The 18,691-nt window shown below is 34.8% G+C and overlaps 1 pseudogene; it reads right to left on the reverse strand.

Annotated features, from left to right (window-relative positions):
- Positions 1-276: 276 nt before the first annotated feature.
- LOC145286607 (5S ribosomal RNA) lies at positions 277-393 on the reverse strand (annotated as a pseudogene).
- Positions 394-18,691: the final 18,298 nt, after the last annotated feature.

The following is an 18,691-nucleotide window of genomic DNA, read 5'->3' on the forward strand; positions in this document are numbered from 1 at the left end:
CATCTTTTGTTGATATGAAGTAAAAACTACTCCAAGCACGATTAAGCGTATGATTAAAGAAAATAATTCGAATGATAGTTTTCCCGACGGAAATTATGTGGCTTACTTCAGTCTTGACAGACTATGTATACTCACTGTAAGGGTGCCTACGGGTGATATTTGTGTGGCAAGAGTTGCGCAGTCTCCAACCACGCCTCTTCTGAATCAACATTGTTGCATACCAGTAGCAAGTTGAGACACAGGACGACTGGAAACAATGCCGAAATGAGCGGAGAGCACATACCGTGCCTAGAATTCCCAAATGGTCACCCATCTGGTACTAGCCAGGGTCAACGTTGCTTAACTTCGGTGATCTGACGAAAACCGGTGTGTCAACGTGATTATTCCGTATATTATACGGAAATTATAATGCAAATTTAAATGTTTATATTTAGTAGGATATAAATTTAGGATAACCTTGGAACATCTGGTCGACTGTATTACACCCCCCACACACACAGATATATATATATATATATATATATATATATATATATGGCAAATTTATATATACAGCTATATATACACATATATATATATAGTCATCCAAATACAGTACTGTTTCGCTGTTTCACAGCAGATTAGTGCGGCTAGACAGGCAACTACCTCAAGCCAGGATTGAAACCCTACCGTCTTTACGACAGTCAAGGCTCCTATCGGCGGCTGCTGAGCGAGTAGTGAGCTTAACGATGTTTTGACGTCGTCCGAAATACCTCCGCTATATGTATATATAAATTTGCGATGGTTTATATATCTGCTTGTCTTCCTGCTGGCCCACTTTACGTCGGTTAGGACATTGGTGTGTCATTCTGGTATAATATTTTGTATAAAGCCTTGTTATAAGCTGTTGCGAACTAAGTAGTATAGCATCCGTTATACGCACAGTAAAAAAATTAATAGTGATAACAGGGATTAGTCATCACAATACCACATTTAATCTCGAAGCTTTCATGGAAACAACTAGGACGATCTCGGTAAAATTTTTCCATACAAGTTTATAAGATAAGGTGCAACGAACTAAGAATTGTATTATCCTATTCGTTTCACAGTAAAATAAAATAAAAACATATGGATTAATACAGTAAAGTCACCACAAGATCACATTTATACTTAAAAGATTTCTCAGAACCTACTGGACAAATAGGATTTTTTATGGACCGTAAGGTGCAATGAACTTAACATTATAATATCCGTTCGAGGCACAGTTATGGATTAATAAAGTATTAGTATTTAATGCAAAAATGAGCATATATTTCATCATATTCTACCATCAAGATGACATACATTAACCATTGTTAGTAAATATGTAAGCGTTAAAGAATGGATATTCTCAAACAGTGGTGTACCTACAGGGAGGCGATCCGCCTTGGGTGACAGCGAAAGAGTTGAGACATAATGTGTCCCAAAAAAAAATTTTAAGCAAGGCTTAGGTACGAATAGTCTGAAAATAGGATTTCTTTATCATATATTAAGCAACGTCTTTAATTTTTTAAATATTTTGTCGATATTCATTGAACACTCTAAACCCTGTATTTTTTGGTAGTCTTTAATTGTACATTTGAAATCATTTGATGACACTCATTTCATTTTTTTTGTATCTGTAAAAAATAATTGGGAAAAGGTTTAACTGGTAATATATATATATATATATATATATATATATATATATATATATATATATATATATATATAGCCAGTAGAGTTTAGTTTCCTAGAATTACATCCAATGAAACAACATGTGTCTACCAAAATAGTGCTCAATGAGTGAACAGAGCAGGTATATAAATTTTATTTATACAAACATTAATGGCTACATATGTGCATACATGTTTCTGTAATCACCCACGTTGGGGGATTACGTCTTCAGGCCAAGAATTACCGTGGAAAGTGATATTTTCACCAAATACATTTTTCTATCTCGTTTATCAAGTTAGAATGCTACCTGGGTGTGAGTCATAAAAAACGGTAAAAGGATGAGTGAGGTCTTTGAAGATAATAAACATCTTTTTTCTTTTCCCTTTCCCCCATCCAACCTAACTTTTGGTTTTTATGGCATAAGGTAATTGAGAATTTAGTTTTCTTGTCTTAGAGTCTGTAAGTTAAGAACCTAAGCTATGGTCAACTAAGTACTGACCGGTGCCTTTTAATCTACCTCCACTCACACATACATGCAACACACATACAACACACACATACACAGACACCGCCACACACACACACACACACACACACACACACACACACACATTAATACATATATTCAAAAGCGAATCCATGCTGTACGCTTTTTATTTTATTTACTGAAACTAGACAATAACACATATGTAGCCATTAATATTTGTATAAATAAAATTGATATATATATATAAGTATATATATACATACATATATATATATATATGTATGTATATATATATATATATATATATATATATATATATATACTAGCAGTTCCGCCCGGCATTGCTAGGGCCATAAGTTTATGTGCATATGTATATATTAAAAAGTATAAATATGTACGGTAATGCCTTTCTATATTATATATTTACTTAAATGCCATAGATAAAGGTTGGTAAAGACCGAAGACGTCAATTTTATTTTACCTTTGACCCCAATTTTGACAACTTCACATTTATTATTTTGGGCTCAAATTGAATTAAAATGTTTGACCCATGTCCAAGTAACCCACATCTAAAATTTAAAATGTTTAGACTCAAAATTAGAGAAGGAGTTTGGTAGAGTTGTCAAAGATCAACTCTGTAAACATTGACCTCTTGCCAGCCAAATTTCTGTCCAAAAAATGATTTAAAAGCTTGCTGTATTTCTGAATACCTTTATGTAAAATTTCAAATTTTTAGACCAAGAATTAGCTGAGTAATTTGGTAGACCCCACAGAGGTCAATTTTTAAAAACTTTTACCCCCATTATGACACCTTAGAATTTATTGTTTTGGGCTCTAATCGAATTATGAACTTAGATCGATGTTCATGTAACCTACATCTAAAATTTCAAGGGTTTAGACTTAAAATTGGCGGAGGAGTTTGGCAGAGTTCTTAAAAATCAAATCGTTGAACTTTGACCCTTAACAGTCAAATTTGTGGCTGGAATCCGATTAAAAAAATTTCCCTAAATATCAATACGCCTTTATGTAAAATCTCGAGTCTGGAAACCGAAAATTGACAAAGGTATTTGGTAGGGAAGACTACACACACAGATAGACACACACAAAGACATATAACACACACACACACACACGTACACAAACACATATATATATATATATATATATATATATATATATATATATATATATATATATATATACTAGCAAAAGTATCCGTCGTTGACTGGGTTCCAAAAACAGCCTACAGAAAATAGACTCCGATTTATTAAAGTATGATAGGTTATGAAAAGGAAGGGTTGTAAAGAGATAGCTTCGAAGTTGGGGGTATCAAAACCAAAGCAAAATTGGACGAAAGTAAAAATAAAATAGATAACCCCCATAATTTATTATAGAATACTTGTTCACAATAAAACACTAATCGCAGTATTCTGTCAATCTATATTTAAAAAAAAGCCTTGTTAAACTTTGTGACACATTTCCATTCTATGGAGGTCACGTGCGAACGAACACCCCATAATTTTATTATGCCATATTTCTTCAAACTGAAACATAATTATTAAAGTATACTTACGCAGATAGATATGAAAAGTCTTTACTAATGTTTGTGCCTATTTTCATTCTATGGAGGCCAGGCGCGAACACAGACTTCACAATTTTATTATACCATCCTTATTTAAGTAAAACATACTTATCAAAGTATTCTTATGTACATCTATATCAAAAACACTTGTAAACGTTTTTTTTTAATTCATACATTTTTATTTCCATACTTTAATGAACCACCGTTCTGCCTGATTAAACATACCCATTCTTGTGTCTCGATACAGCTTCTATCATTATATGTAATCAGTTCTTTAAAATAGTCAACCATATAGGAGCCTATTCGTGACCAGGCACACATACACAGACATTCAGCTTTATATTATATATATATATATATATATATATATATATATATATATATATATAAAGTGCCGTATGTAAGAGGAGCGGTCCAGGTAACAACAAAGGAGGGGTGACACTGTGGCAGTGTGGTGACAATTGAGTAGACCGCCCCGGGTGACCTTTACTCTAGCTACGTCACTGTTGTCCAAAAATAACATTATGTTTAATTTCGCATAATGTAACGCGTTTCTGATAGTTGTTTTCCAAATTCGTTGAAAACTGGACACCCTCGATAATTGCAAACTACGTGGTAATTGCAATGACAGTAAACACATGAATCTCTAATTAAAGCTGATGTAAAAATGTCGAATAAAAACGACGCTCTTTTCTGACTCCCCCGTTATTGCATTATAAAACAAAATAGTTTAGTGAAATTGCAGACATCAAGTGATTCAACGTGCGCCGTGTCAATTGTCAAGCAAAGATTAATTGATTGCAAAGTACATTTCTAATTGGAACAGGATACTTTATTGAATGAAAGGTTCCAGACACATAAATATAATATTAGTAATTGACTATATTTTAATAGTAGCAATAGACACGTTAAAGAGGAGCCTATTTCAAACGCTGTTGATAGGATTCTGAAATTTACTCGGTTATAGTCAGCTAACCTTTTTCCCAACTTCCGTTGTAGCCGTACTGGAAGCGGCGACAAGGTAAATTAGTTCCTTCACTTGAAGTGTTCTTCAGTGTTTCTATTTTGATGCAATTTTTTAGAATAAAATATAAGACAATTACATCATTGGACGTTACACAATAAAAAAATTAATAAAATTATATGGACAAAAATAATACAATTAGTCTTAATTTTCTACTGTTAATAACAGAGTTTTTATTTTAGTTTATATTTTATAAGAAATATGTGTTTATGAAAATTATATGAATAAGTTTTTTTAATTAAAAAAAGATTTTATTAGAATTTATATAATAAATATATGTTTGTAAAAGTATAAAAATAAAATAAGAATTGAGAAAAAAAACCTAACCATATACTACCCACAAGTCCCGGGCAATGATTTGCTGCGGTATAGTCACTGCTTAGAACTACACGTTTGTCAAAGTCAAGTAACCATCTGACGAAGAGATCTTTCTCGAAATATTATATTACACGGACATACCACCAGACCGACTCTCCCAGGTAACCACTGTGCAAATATAAATATACTGCGTATATGAAATATGAATATGTACACATGTATTTATAAGTTGTATTAATAAATTTCTCACCTGTTTTAGCTTGTGTCTTTCCGTTACTTCTGCATTGTACCGCCTTCTACAATTCCATTTGACTAAATACTATACAATGCTTCAAGCAAACTACACCCACCTCTTAAAAATAAAATTATTGATACAAAAACTACAAATGAAATTATTGAAATCAAAATAACAACATCTTTAAAAATCATAGAAAACGCATTCAGTACATAATATTCTCGAAATAGTTTTCAAAGATTTTAGAAAGTATTTTAATAATTCTTTAAAAACGAAAATGAAACTAATTTTAATAGTTATTAATTAAATGAAGTCAATGATTATAAAATAAAATAAAAACGATTGAAAAATAAACTTAATAAAGAAATACTACATGCACGGAGAATATATAGGCACAAGCGAGAAAAGCGAAGGAATTGATTTGCCTTGTCACTGTATCGGTAGCGCTATGCTTCGGGTTAGGGAATACGTTCGCTGACTATAACTATATATGCTATTGGTAATGAAATTGGTCTATTTCTCTTATTAATAAAATAGTGATATATTTTTTTCTAATTACTGCGTTAAAACAGTTATAGTAATCAAAAACGTGTGGGAAATTCTACGATATAATTTTAAGAACTATTCGTAGCATATATTTAAACAGTATTTTCTTAAGAAAAATTCTAACTTTTATCTCAAATAAAATCAATCTATGCAGTCCTTTTTGGAATATGAGTATATATTTTGAAATATAACAATGTTAATAATGGCAGATATTAATATGTCTCTTTAAATAAAGATTTGCATTTCAGATCATCTATGTTTTGTTTTCTAATTCACCATAAAACGTAGAACATATATTTGTTGTTTTCACAGGTAGTAATTGATATTTCAAACGTTTTCATTGTCCAATATTGTATTTTTTGTTACGCTGTTCAGTCAAAGTGTACGAGAAAAATACTTGGTTGGCCGTTATGTTTGCTTGTTTATTTCAGCAATAAACAATTAAGCTTTGCTTTATTTGGCATAGTATATTGCACTATATATATAAAAGTTTATTCCTTTATGAATTTGTTTTAAAATTTTACAGATTACTTGTTAGTATACGATGTTGAAAATGCTGAGAATTATTTTATATAGTGGAACGATAAAAATGTCGCCCTACAGAAAACGGTGCTGCAAGTATATTTTAAAAGCTTTATTGAAAAGTAATTCATGATATGCGATTATATAGTAGCTGACATCTTCTTAATGTAACTGCCTTCAGACTCAATCACTGCCTCGATACGGTTTTGGGCCAAGGAGCATGCCTTTTCCACAAGCTTGGAATACATGAGCTGGACGAATACTCAGCGGATGGTTGCAATCAGGCTAGTTTGGGTGTTGCTGGAGGTCATGGTGGTGATGTTCTCGACGTATGACCAAACAAAGTAGCCCAGCGGGTTCCGTTGTGTGAGAAACAGGGGCCAGGGAGAGAAGACACAGTTGTAGCACTCCTGTTGAAGCCAAGTCCTGGTTCTTTGAACTTGTGAGCCGGCGCCGAGTCTTATTGCTACATCGAAGGCCTCTTTGGAGTTGTGACTCTCATTAACAACACACCATAACCCATAATCGTGGCCAGAAAGTTTGCTTTTATCACTCTTGGCACGTTCTTGTTATTAGTGGCAATCCAGCGGTGCATTTTGAGGGTGCTGTCAATGGTTATGTTGTCACCATTTGGACCAGTAGAGAGGATAAGTTCTACAGAGGCGCATTTCGGATCTAGCTCGTTGAAAATTGTGTCACTTTCAGGCTCCCGATGCCGTGGAGATTTGTATACAACAGGTCAATTAGTAGATAGTCTGCAACAAATATAGAACACCAGTTTTTATCAAACGGAAATGGAATCGTCATCTTTTTCCAGGGCGATAATTGTATCGTTACACACTGTATATTAAAAATGTCGATTGCATAAAACTAAGCGTCCATTGAATTATAACATATACACCAATTTTTTCACGTTTTTAGTTTTTAGAGTATGAATATTTCATTGCAATAATAGGACTTAGATATATTTCATAAATGGTCCATTCTTTTTTTTTTTCAGAATATAAAGCAAACGACAATATTATATTTATTTTCTGATCAATTCCATCCTCACATTTCAAGTAATGCTCGAATATAACATAGGCCTATAATAGTACGTCCACTTATTCGTTCAATTTATTGTTGTTTGTTTAAATTTTATTATTCAATAAAATTTTAATTTACTTTAAATCTAACCGGTGTATCCCGGTTGTTAATACTTTTTAGTATGATATTTGAATTAATGCATATGTAGTACGTATAATGATAGAGACGATTCTTTATTGATTACTATATTGTCCACTATATATAGTAGGAATTTTGAAAGTTAAAAAATAAAACTTGGGTAACGCCAGGTAGAATTTAAACAAAATGTTTAGCTCTCTAGCAGTATTCCTTTTTACCTTAGCTAATGACACGTGGATATAAATCGTGGCAAATTAACGCAGTTAAACGTATAAATACGTATTTGCGCATATGTAAAGAATTTTGCTGCCTTAGGAGCTATTTTTCGAGTGAGAAACTAAACACGTTTCGTTACACATGTCCGAATACTACATATATCAATTTCCAAATCTGAAGCCCAAAAATATACGAAGCAGTTTGTCAGAAACAGCTCAGCAGACAACCAAGGTCACTTTTATAATTTATATAGATTAAATACATTTTCCTTCATAGTCGTTATTTTTTCACTTTCCTCTAAAATGTTTTTATTGTTGCTAATTTAATGTTCTCATTTAAAAGAATATCATGTAAGTTCTTTCTGTAAAATAGGTTCGAATTTTATTTTGGGTAATGCAATTTAGCTTAGTAAATTAGGAAAACAGAACAAAATATTTGGAACGTAACGAAATAACATTGTTCATGGTCGCTAGTGAGTATACATTAAATTTACGTTCGATCTTCAACCTTACATATTTCAAACAAATCTAATTTTAAATATGAAAATATTTAACGTGCTATTCTGAAACTCTGTATAGACTGCGGTTTCAAGAGTTATTTTATATATTTAAAACTCCACACGTATAAAAACTTTTATTATAATTCTTTTATTTTCTTAAGAATTGACGCAGGGATATTCTGTTTTTATTTATTTAAATATATGAAAGGTTCCGGTACTGTTCAAATTCTTTTAATTCAATGGCATTTCAAAACAGAAATAACAACTTCATCGCAAACATTATCTTAGTGATGGAATAAATAAATAGGTGTACCCTGTTAGGATAAGCAACGATGATCATGGCCAATAACAGATGGGTGATTATTTGGGACATCCAGGTGTTGTAGGTGCTCTCCGCCTATCTCGATATTGTGGCCAGTCATCCTGGATTTCGTCTTGCCATTGGACTCAAGTAGTGCCGATTCAAGAGATGTGTTGTTGGAGGTTGCACAACCCTTGCTACAAAATTAGACGCGCAGCTGCCCCTACAGGGGTTACCCTTTGTCTTTCGATACTAAACGGAGGCATTTCTAAGTATCTTCTCATTGTTTTTTTTTTATTTCGCAGAGGGGATTGAAAATTGCACTGTTATAGTATCTGGAGTTCATATGCATTCATGACAAGAACATTTCATCTTTCTATTTAAGATATTGACGGTGTAAGACTTTAAAGAATACATTTCCTGCCAGACACGAGCGTCAATAGCGGAGATGCAAAAGTGCATTGAAGAATGGTGATGATTATGTAGAAAATAAATTGCCCGCTCATTTTTATGGTACCGCCACTCTCCCCGTAGCTCTTAGACGTTTTAAGTTAAAATTACGAGGCTTCAATTTATAACCACTTTTGTATTTTCAATAATGAAGTGTTTTGTAATAGTGTCTAGCGGATTATTTTTAGAAGTTTACATTGGTTTATAATAAACATAAGGAGAGGATAACGATTTAGTATCTGTCTTTTCTTTTCATGAAAACAAACATGGCAACCAGCGAGAACAATGCGGAATCTATTGCATAATAAAGGTTTTAACATTATCGCCCTTAGATTAAATGAAAACTCTTTATAATCATATTATTAAATATTAAATACATCTTTCATTCAAAATGGTTGTTGGTTTTCATTAAAAAGAAATCATGTAAGTTCTCTGTAAAAAGAATGTTCAAACTTTATTTTGCATAATGTAATTTTTGGTTAATAATTTTTTCAAAAAAAAAGCAAACTATTTGGGACGTCAAAGTAATATAATAACAGTCTATGACTGTTCGATCTTCAACCTTAAATATTTCAGACAGATTTGATTTTTGTTATGAAAATATTTAACGTGCAATTCTAAAAATCTGTATACACTACAATTCAAGTGTTTTTATATCTAAATACACCACGTACTAACAAATTATATTACTATTCTTTTATTGAATTTAGAATTAACGTAGGAATATTCTGTTTACATTTATTTAAATATCGAAAAGTTTTCGGTGTCGTTCACATTTTTAATTAATTCAATGGCATTTACAAAACTAAAATATCAACTTCATGGCGGACATTTTCTTGGAAATAAAATAAATAAATGGACGCACCGTGTTATTATAGAAACAATTTCCAAACATGGTTTTTATAGGAGGTGCATTCAAAAGTACTGCCTCCTACTTTTTTTTGTATTTGGTACGAATAAGTCAGATGGGATTGCGAATTGCATTGTTATGATAACTGAACTTATGCCTTCCTGAAAGACAGTTTCATCTTTTTGTTGAGAATTTTGACGGTGTGATACTTAAAGAAAGCAATTCCTGTTGTGGTACCTGTTTTGGGACGAAGATTTATCATTCCAAACGATCAATTGGTTTTATAGTTTTTTATTCACCTTTCAGATGTGGACCGCAGAAGGATGGAAGTGAATCTCCGGCCTGAGTGGTACACGCCAGCGTACCCCCAGTGAAGGGAAGGGAACGACTGTTAAGCCGTCCGTCGTCTCCTATCTAAAACCAATCTCTTCGATTCAGCTAACCCGATCATGTGACTCACACTCATCCGATCAGCTGACCTTCACTTCCTGTAAACGTGTCTACATATAATTTACACACATCCCCCTCTTTCTCAATCCATTCTCTAACAGGTCACAAGCTTCATTTTGGTACCTTACTTGCATGGGTGGGTTGCCTGTAGGCTGAGATAAACCGCGTCACACACACATATACACACCCAAGGACAGACAGACATTAGGAAAATGTATAATGAGACATTTCATAACATTACTTTGTTTTTCCTCTTCTTTATTTTTTCTCAATTCATTTATTTTGTGATATTACATCGTGTATCCTTTTTTCTCTGTGGTTGAAAATATGTTTTTTTACTTAGTAAATGGATCAAGGGGTGACTAGGAATTTCGCTTTGAAATATTCTTTGCAAACGTAGTAAAACCCTCCTCACGTGGCACTAACTATACTTTGATAACAGGCATGTGACTATTTCCATTACAGATATTTAATTACTTTTTATAATTTGTTTTTAGTCGCGTGCAAGCGACTCTATAAGTCACTCCGTCGGTCGCTCGGTCGGTTGGTCTGTCCGTAACACTTGTGCTTGGCCTTTTTGGTTAAAATCAAAGATCTGTTGTTAATACATACTTTTCTTAGCTTTTTAAGCTTTTTCTTGGCCGTTTGGTCAAGATCAAAGTGTAGTAGTTGGAATTTTTTTAATTGTATTTTTCTTTAAACGAAATAAATTAAATATGAAGATCAAAGTGTAGTATCTGTTCCGGCAGATACTGCAATCAATGACCATATGTTGGGGCAGCCCCACATATAAAACCTTGGTCAATGTAGGGGCAACCCTTCATACCAATTGTCACTATCCAACTCCCCTACTCCCGGGAAATTGGTCTCCATTTCCCCTTCACTCCTCACATTAAAAATCGTCCTTGTGCTTAATTTGCTCGGTGGGGGAGCAAATTAATACAGCTTTTTCTTGGCCTTTTGTGTATTATTTTGAAGAAATTTTGTCGAGAATTGAAATTCCTTTTACAACAACATCGCTAAACTATTTTATGTGAAACTGAACAATGTGAATTCCTTTCTGAATCTATTTCTGAACCTTGCCTCAAGGTTCAAATCTCGGTCTATCTAATGTTTTCTTAGTTACAAGAAAAGGGCTCTTTTTCTTGTAACAATGGGACTAATTTCATATTACCTTCCTCGATTTATATATAGACTGCATCTCTTTTTTCTGGGGAGTGTAATGTGCTTATTGATTTGTGGAGAGAAATTATGAGTATAAGGATTGTAATTGTTACCACAAATTTAGCGAATCAATCTTACCATGAGCATATTCTCATAGTATGTGATTACTTTTGTAGAGTATAATGCATTATTGAAAATTCAACGTCCTGGCGCCATTTTTACAGGTAATATGAAAGGCAGAATTTCTGTTAACTCTCCAGAGACCGATAATTGTAATCAGTAACGACATTTTGATGGCGTGTTCTATTCCCTGATTACTTAAATCAGAACAATTATTTTTACTCTATACGGGTTGTTCTTATCACGATAGACATTTTGTCTTTACTCTATTTAAGCCAGTAAAATGTAATCACTGTTCGAGATAAGCATTGCCGAAGTAGGCAAAAGGAGACTTTCAGTATTGCAGATAGAAACAATAGCAAAATGTATCACTATTACATAGCGAAGGTAAATCACAAAATAAATCAATGATGCAGGGTGGAACGATAAAATTGTCGCAATAGAAAAGACGACATTCCATTTCCCTTCGATGAAAAACCGGTTTTCATTTTTGGTTGCACACGATCTACTAGTGGCCCAGTTGTGCACAAAGTACACGAGCGACATGAGCCTCATATCATGTCTGAAAGTGGCAGAATCTTACACGAGCTAGACGGGATCAAAGTTATGACAACAGGACCATCGCCAGCCGCCTCAAAATGCGTTAGCGGATTATCACGCATAAGAGGAGCGTGCCCAGGGTTATGAAACCAAAGTTTCCAGCCACAATTATGGATTTTTGGTGTGGTTTCAAGTGAGGACCATTTCATGCTAACTTACATCTTCAAAGTCGGCTAGAAAGTTGACACTAAAGTGTACGTGGATGTGCTGAAGACGGCGAGTAACCTCTGGTGCAATCAGGTAGCCACTGGCAGACCCTGGTTGTGGCAGCCATACTCGGCGCCAGCTCGCAAGTCCAAAGATACCTAGGCTTGGCTTCAGAAAGAGTGAAACGACTGTGTACCCTTTCATCACAGGCCATCCTTCTCTCCCGACTTGAACCCGCTCGACTACTTCGTTTGGTGATATGTCGAGAACATAACAAACATGACCTGCCACAACACCAAAAACAGCCTGTAGACCTCTCTTCCGTTTGCCTGTTAAAGTATATTGCCTGCTGACTACAATTTTATCGACTTCAAGTCCAACATAACCAAATTCTTGATGAGCCTTAAATAATCTAATTTACCAAATCTCCACTACTAACGATTACTCCGGTATTGTCCCATTGACTACTGTACACTCATTAACACTTATCGTCGAGTGACCTCCGGGTCTTGATAAGTGATAACTCCTTTGTAAAAGGAGTCATACACAAGATTTAGAGAACATGTTATCAATCGATTTGGTTTTAAAATTTCGATTTCACTGGTTTTGATGACAATAAAAATATGCGTGTTTGAACCATTTGTTGATCGTCATTCGATCCCGGGAAACGTCAGATCCATCTGATAGTTGCTACATAAAGATGAGAAGTTAAAATGCGGAACTAAGAGATTTAAAGCGAGATCATGTAAATGTCACGCCAGCGAAACATTAGCAGATTCGATTTCTGTTATTCGGTTGAATGTGAAAAGCTGAAACGCACTCAACTCGACCCTATTTGCAATTTCTCTTACTTGAATACCGAAATATAAAATTTAACGTGTTTCTCTAACGTAAAAGAGTGTAACGAGTGCGGTATTATGTGGATATCTGTAAGCGAAGGAGAAAAAGAGAAAAAGACTTGACCGTTGGACTAAGAATCCTTCATCATGCACAACGTTTGACCGCAATGGGACAGGGAGAAACGGATATTGTTTCTCGCAGAGCGAGAACGGTGGTGTGGACGTAGCGTCTGAACGAGAACAGGCTTTGAATGTTTTGCTTATCAAGATCTGATCGGATTCTTTACACACCAATTGAAGGTACAGATTAGATGTGATAGGAAAAGATTATATTCAGCAGCTTTTGAAAAGAGATGGATTAAAATCGCAAGCTTGTGTGTACACAGAGGAGTCAGCGTGTTCCAGGCTTGAGCATAGCGCACGCGGTTTCTAATCCTGTTGGACCTCAGACCCTTTAAGTTAACTTTTTAGTTTCTTAGCTAGGCGAGTGAATACCCCCCCCTGATAGAAAACCCTCAGGAGGTACGCTCCCCAGTTTTTTTTTTTTTTGCTTTTGCGCCTTTACTTCTCTAAATTGCATTCATCTTGAAAGGACATTTCATAATTCTCAACTTCTACACCGTACTTCTTTTCCCATCTAGATTCCCAATTCAATTAGATACCGACTTTCTTGATTGCGCTTCCTATCAAGGTGAGAAACAGTGAGCGGTGTACCATTTAGAAAAGAGTTGGGAAGATCCAACATTATCAATTTATATGTTTTGTTTTAGCCACACTTCATGACAATGAAATTATTTTAACAAAAAATATTTATTTATTTATTTATTTAGGGTTATATAAGTAAAAGATCATCGGTTTGGAAATCACAAGTAAGACGGCCCCTGAATTGACTACGGCATTACTGTTTTAACAAATATCAACTAGGAAAATAATCAGCATATATAAGCTACAGTGGCAAAGATGACCAGAGATCCCCTAACACTTTTCAATGGCTTAGGGCCTAATTTATTTTGTAATTATTCAGAAAAAAATATAAATTTTTAACAGTGTAGTCTCTATTAATTTATTTTATTGCGGACTATTATCTTCATCTTTCTTAGATATTGTTTCACGGTGTTTCGGCCAACTATTCCTCTGGCCTTCGTCAGGTGGTAACCGCGACGAGATAGGACTTGCGAATATCCTAACTGCATTCTCAGCAATTACTGCAATCCATAGTTGTTGGCGTCTCACTACGTTTTGGGCCAAGTAAGCCTCTGGTCGCGATTACCACCTGAAGAAGGCCAGAGGAATTGTTGGCCGAATCATCGTGAAACAACATCTAAGAAAGATGAGAATAATAATCCGCACTAAAATAAACTAATAAATAATACTCATCTCAATAATGAATTCAAATTAAATAACATATAGTGTAGTCTCTGTTCTTATGATTTGTCCTTAGTCGATGTGGGGAAGACCCTTCTTTACTAAGGCAATTTGTATTTTATCCTACTTCAAAAGAACCCTTTGTGGGGAGCTTGTTCTCCCCGTGTCAGAAACGACCTTATGTCACGTTTTGTTCTTGATGGGAAACAAATAAATAGATAGTGACTATACAGGAAGTTATAAAGAATATACAGTCTGGATTGCTTATCCATGTAAGAATGCTTGTATATACATAAGACGTCTGTAACCTTATATAATAAATTATCTGGAATACACGCGAACATGCATGAAAATACATCTTTATTTGTTCAGAAAGACTCTAAAACCATCTATTTTTTTTAGTAGTCACTGATTAATGAAGAGTTATCAAGTCTTCAAGCAAATCCATGATAAATATTATGGAGATGAATAAATTTTTAATTGAATCCTTAAACAACTATGGTCCTGGATATGTCCTTAAACTATATCCGATGGTGAGGCCCCAGCTTGCGGGCTATGGGGAGTATGGAGTCACCCTTTTATTGCCATTGCTCCCAGGTCCACTCTGCCCCGGACTGGTAGTACCTGTTAGGGTCCAAACTATGGGTTAAATAGAAACCGACTTAAAAAAACAAATATACTTTATTAAAAAACCGTTCTTCAAAATCACTGGATTCGGCATTAAATAACCTGAAAAAGGTTGATATGCTGAAAAACAAACCAACCAACCTTAAACATACTATAAATAATAAAAAAAATATATAATGCAGATATTGAATAAAATTTCATTAATTTTGGAGGACGGTTTATATCAAGTATTTATTTAAAGATGGTTACAGGGAATAAACTTACGTGTTCTGACCATTTATCATAAACATTTATGTCAAATAATATGAATATAAGAATTGATATATGGATCAATTAAGTATGCCTACCGTTGGAACAAAAGTCATTAATTAAAAACATAAGGCCGATAGCCATTAGTCGCGTGATCTCGTGTAATGAATGAATGCGTAAATGTAGGATTGACATGAAATTCTTAAAAATAGGCTAAAATGACTGAAAAATGGGCTGAAATGACTTAAATAAAAAGTAAATGACTTAGAATGACTAATGACCTTGAAAATGACTTGAATGCTTAAACAATAACTGGAATCTTTTAAAAACAACTTGAATGATCTGGACAATAACTTAAATGGTTTTGAGAATGACTGTTTGTAAAGTGGGTGATCATTTTACATTAAATTAATGCAGAAAAGTAATCCCCCACTTTATATCACAAACTTGCAAACATAAGTACAGCATGTAGTAAGATCAGATACTACACATTGATCTTGGCCAAAAGGCAAGGAAAAGACTATTTATTTGCTCTTCCACCGAGTAAATAAGGCACAAGGCCGATTTTTAATGTGAGGAGTGAAGGGGAAATGAGGACCAACTCCCCGGGTAGTAGGGGAGCTGGATAGTGACAATTGGCATGATAGGTTACCCCTACATTGACCAAGGCCTTATATGTGAGGTTGCCCCCACATATGGTCTTTGCTTGCAGTATCTGCCGGAACAGATACTACAATTTAATCTTGGCCAAAAGGCCAAGAAAATGGGGGGTATTTATTTGCTCGCCCACCGAGAAAATTAGGCACAAGGCCGATTTTTAATGAGTTAGGGGAGTGACGAGTGAAGGGGAAATGGGGACCAGCTTCCCGAGGAGTAAGGGAGCTGGATAGTGGCAATTGGTATGAAGGGTTGCCCTTACATTGAACAAGGTCTTATATGTGTGGTTTCTCCCACATATGGTCTTTGCTTGCAGTATCGGTCGGAACAGATACTACACTTTGATCTTGGTAAAAAGGCCAAGAAAAGGGGTATTTATTTTATAAATTAGGCACAAGGCCGATTTTTAAAGTGAGGAGTTAAGAGGAAATAGGGAGCAAATAAATACTCTTTTCTTGTTTTTTTGGTCAAGATCAAAGCGTAGTATCTGTTCTTACCACATGGTGTACTTATCATAATATAAAATGGCGGATCACTTTTCTGTATTAATTTAATGTAAAATGATCATCCACTTTACAACCAATCACTCTCAAAGTGATTCTCCAGATCATTCAAGTTATTTTTTAAGGATTACAGTTATTTTTTAAGTATCCAAGTCATTCTTAAGGTCATTTAATTCATCCTTAAGTTCATTTAAGTAATTCTAAGTCTTTACTTTTTATTTATTTAAGTCATTTCAGCCCAATTTTCGGCCATTTTAGTTTATCTTTAAGAATTTCATGTCAATCCTACATTCACGCATTCATTCATTACACGAGAGCACGGGACTAATGGCTATCGGCCTTGTTTTACTTGAAAATATTTCTTTGAAACTCGGTAGGTTCTTGAGAGTTAAAATTATCTCTGCGTGGTGTGTTTGAAAGAGTTTTCTTTTAATTTAATAGAAGTGGTCTTGCTGGTATTTTTCTTGGAATTCGATACATTAATTTAAGGAGCTAGAAGCATTACTACTTCAATGTTAAAAATTTGCAAACAATGACTGTTAGATGGATAAATTCAGCTATCCCATAATAGCATTTAATTCTTCTTTCACATTGAATGTGAGCACTAAAGAAAAAATACAAGGAAACCAGGGATTACATGGCTGCCAAAAATAAATCCAACATTCAGTTTGTATTCTCTTTAGAAAGTTTTATTATTTTACAAGCCACGAAATGTTTGCGTTCGTTAGTCTGAAATTGGTATAGAAAGGGCATAACGCGACAAGTTACTAGTTAAAATATTGTCAGCATGAACGAGGTATATTACCCGCAACATTCCTAAACTTATCTTTAACGCTAATGCATGGTTTTGTCTGTGTTCCACGTTTCGGGGTTTTGCAACTTCTAACCTTTTCTCTTATATTTTCTCTTAGTTAGTCCATAGATGCTTCCATCGGACCACAGATACAACTTCTGTCCGCTTACTAATCCTGCGGTTAGCGAACTCACAACTGCCTCTTCAACTTTCCGTTACGGACTTTTTTTAATAGGCATAAACACTTGTCAAGGTCCAGCTACCACTCGAAGATAAGGGTTAAGAGTGTACAGTAGTCAATTGGACATTATAATAATCGTTAGTAATGGGAATTCGGTAAATTTGTTAACTTAAGTGGAACGGCGCATCAAGAACTTGTTTACGTTGGAATTGAAGACAAACATATTGTAGTCGGCTGGAAAGCAGGAAAACGGAAGACAATGCCACAGGCGTGCAGTTCTAAGAAAAAGGCTTTGTTCATGGAACCTATGTTTAGGTTTAGACACAGATAAAGAGTGGGGGGAATTATTGATAGTGTTTTCAGCTAGACGAGTGTTGCTTGTGAATATTTGGCGGGGGGGGGGGAAGGGACCATAGGTTGAAGCTCAGTCAAGCACTTGGAATGAAAATAACGATAAAGCAGAGACAAATTCGCAACATCTCTTCTGTGAGATAGAGGTTTCGGGGAAGGGAAAAAGATATCTCTTACGAGGCTACAAAGTCTATTGTGAACTCTGTCAAGGCAGGCCAAGTCCTTTCTAGCAGCTCCTACCCAGATGTGGCAACAGTACTGCATCCTTGGACGTACCTGGCTCTTATATAGATAGAGAATTGCATCAGCAGTGAGATATCTACTGGATCGTTAGAAGGATCCGACCATTTTTCCAGCGGTCTTGGCAACATATTTGATATGCGTGTTTCATTTGAGATCAGGAGTAATGGTCAATCCCAGAAGCTTGTCTAAACATGAGGCCTCCTCAAGACGAGACCGATTTATTTCAATTGACGCCAAATAGGGATCAGAACGTTGATGATGTAAAGATAGAAGCTTGGTTCTAGATGCATTAAAAGTAACTAGCCACTCCTTTCCCCATTGTTCCACGTGCTCAATATCCGAGTAGAGAGAATCGGAGAGAACTTGGTCGTTAACGGTCTTACATGTGCTACCATAGATGGCAGTGCTATCAGCATAAATGTCTACGAATGATTTAAGGATGTGATTTGGAATATCATTAATGTAGATCAGGAAAAGAGTTGAGCCCAGGATGGACACCTGAGGGACTCTAGCATTAATACTGTGAGCTTCTGT

This window comes from Euprymna scolopes, chromosome 10 (assembly GCF_053919585.1).
Source record: "Euprymna scolopes isolate OS-2025 chromosome 10, ASM5391958v1, whole genome shotgun sequence".
Taxonomy (NCBI): Eukaryota; Metazoa; Mollusca; class Cephalopoda; order Sepiida; family Sepiolidae; genus Euprymna; species Euprymna scolopes.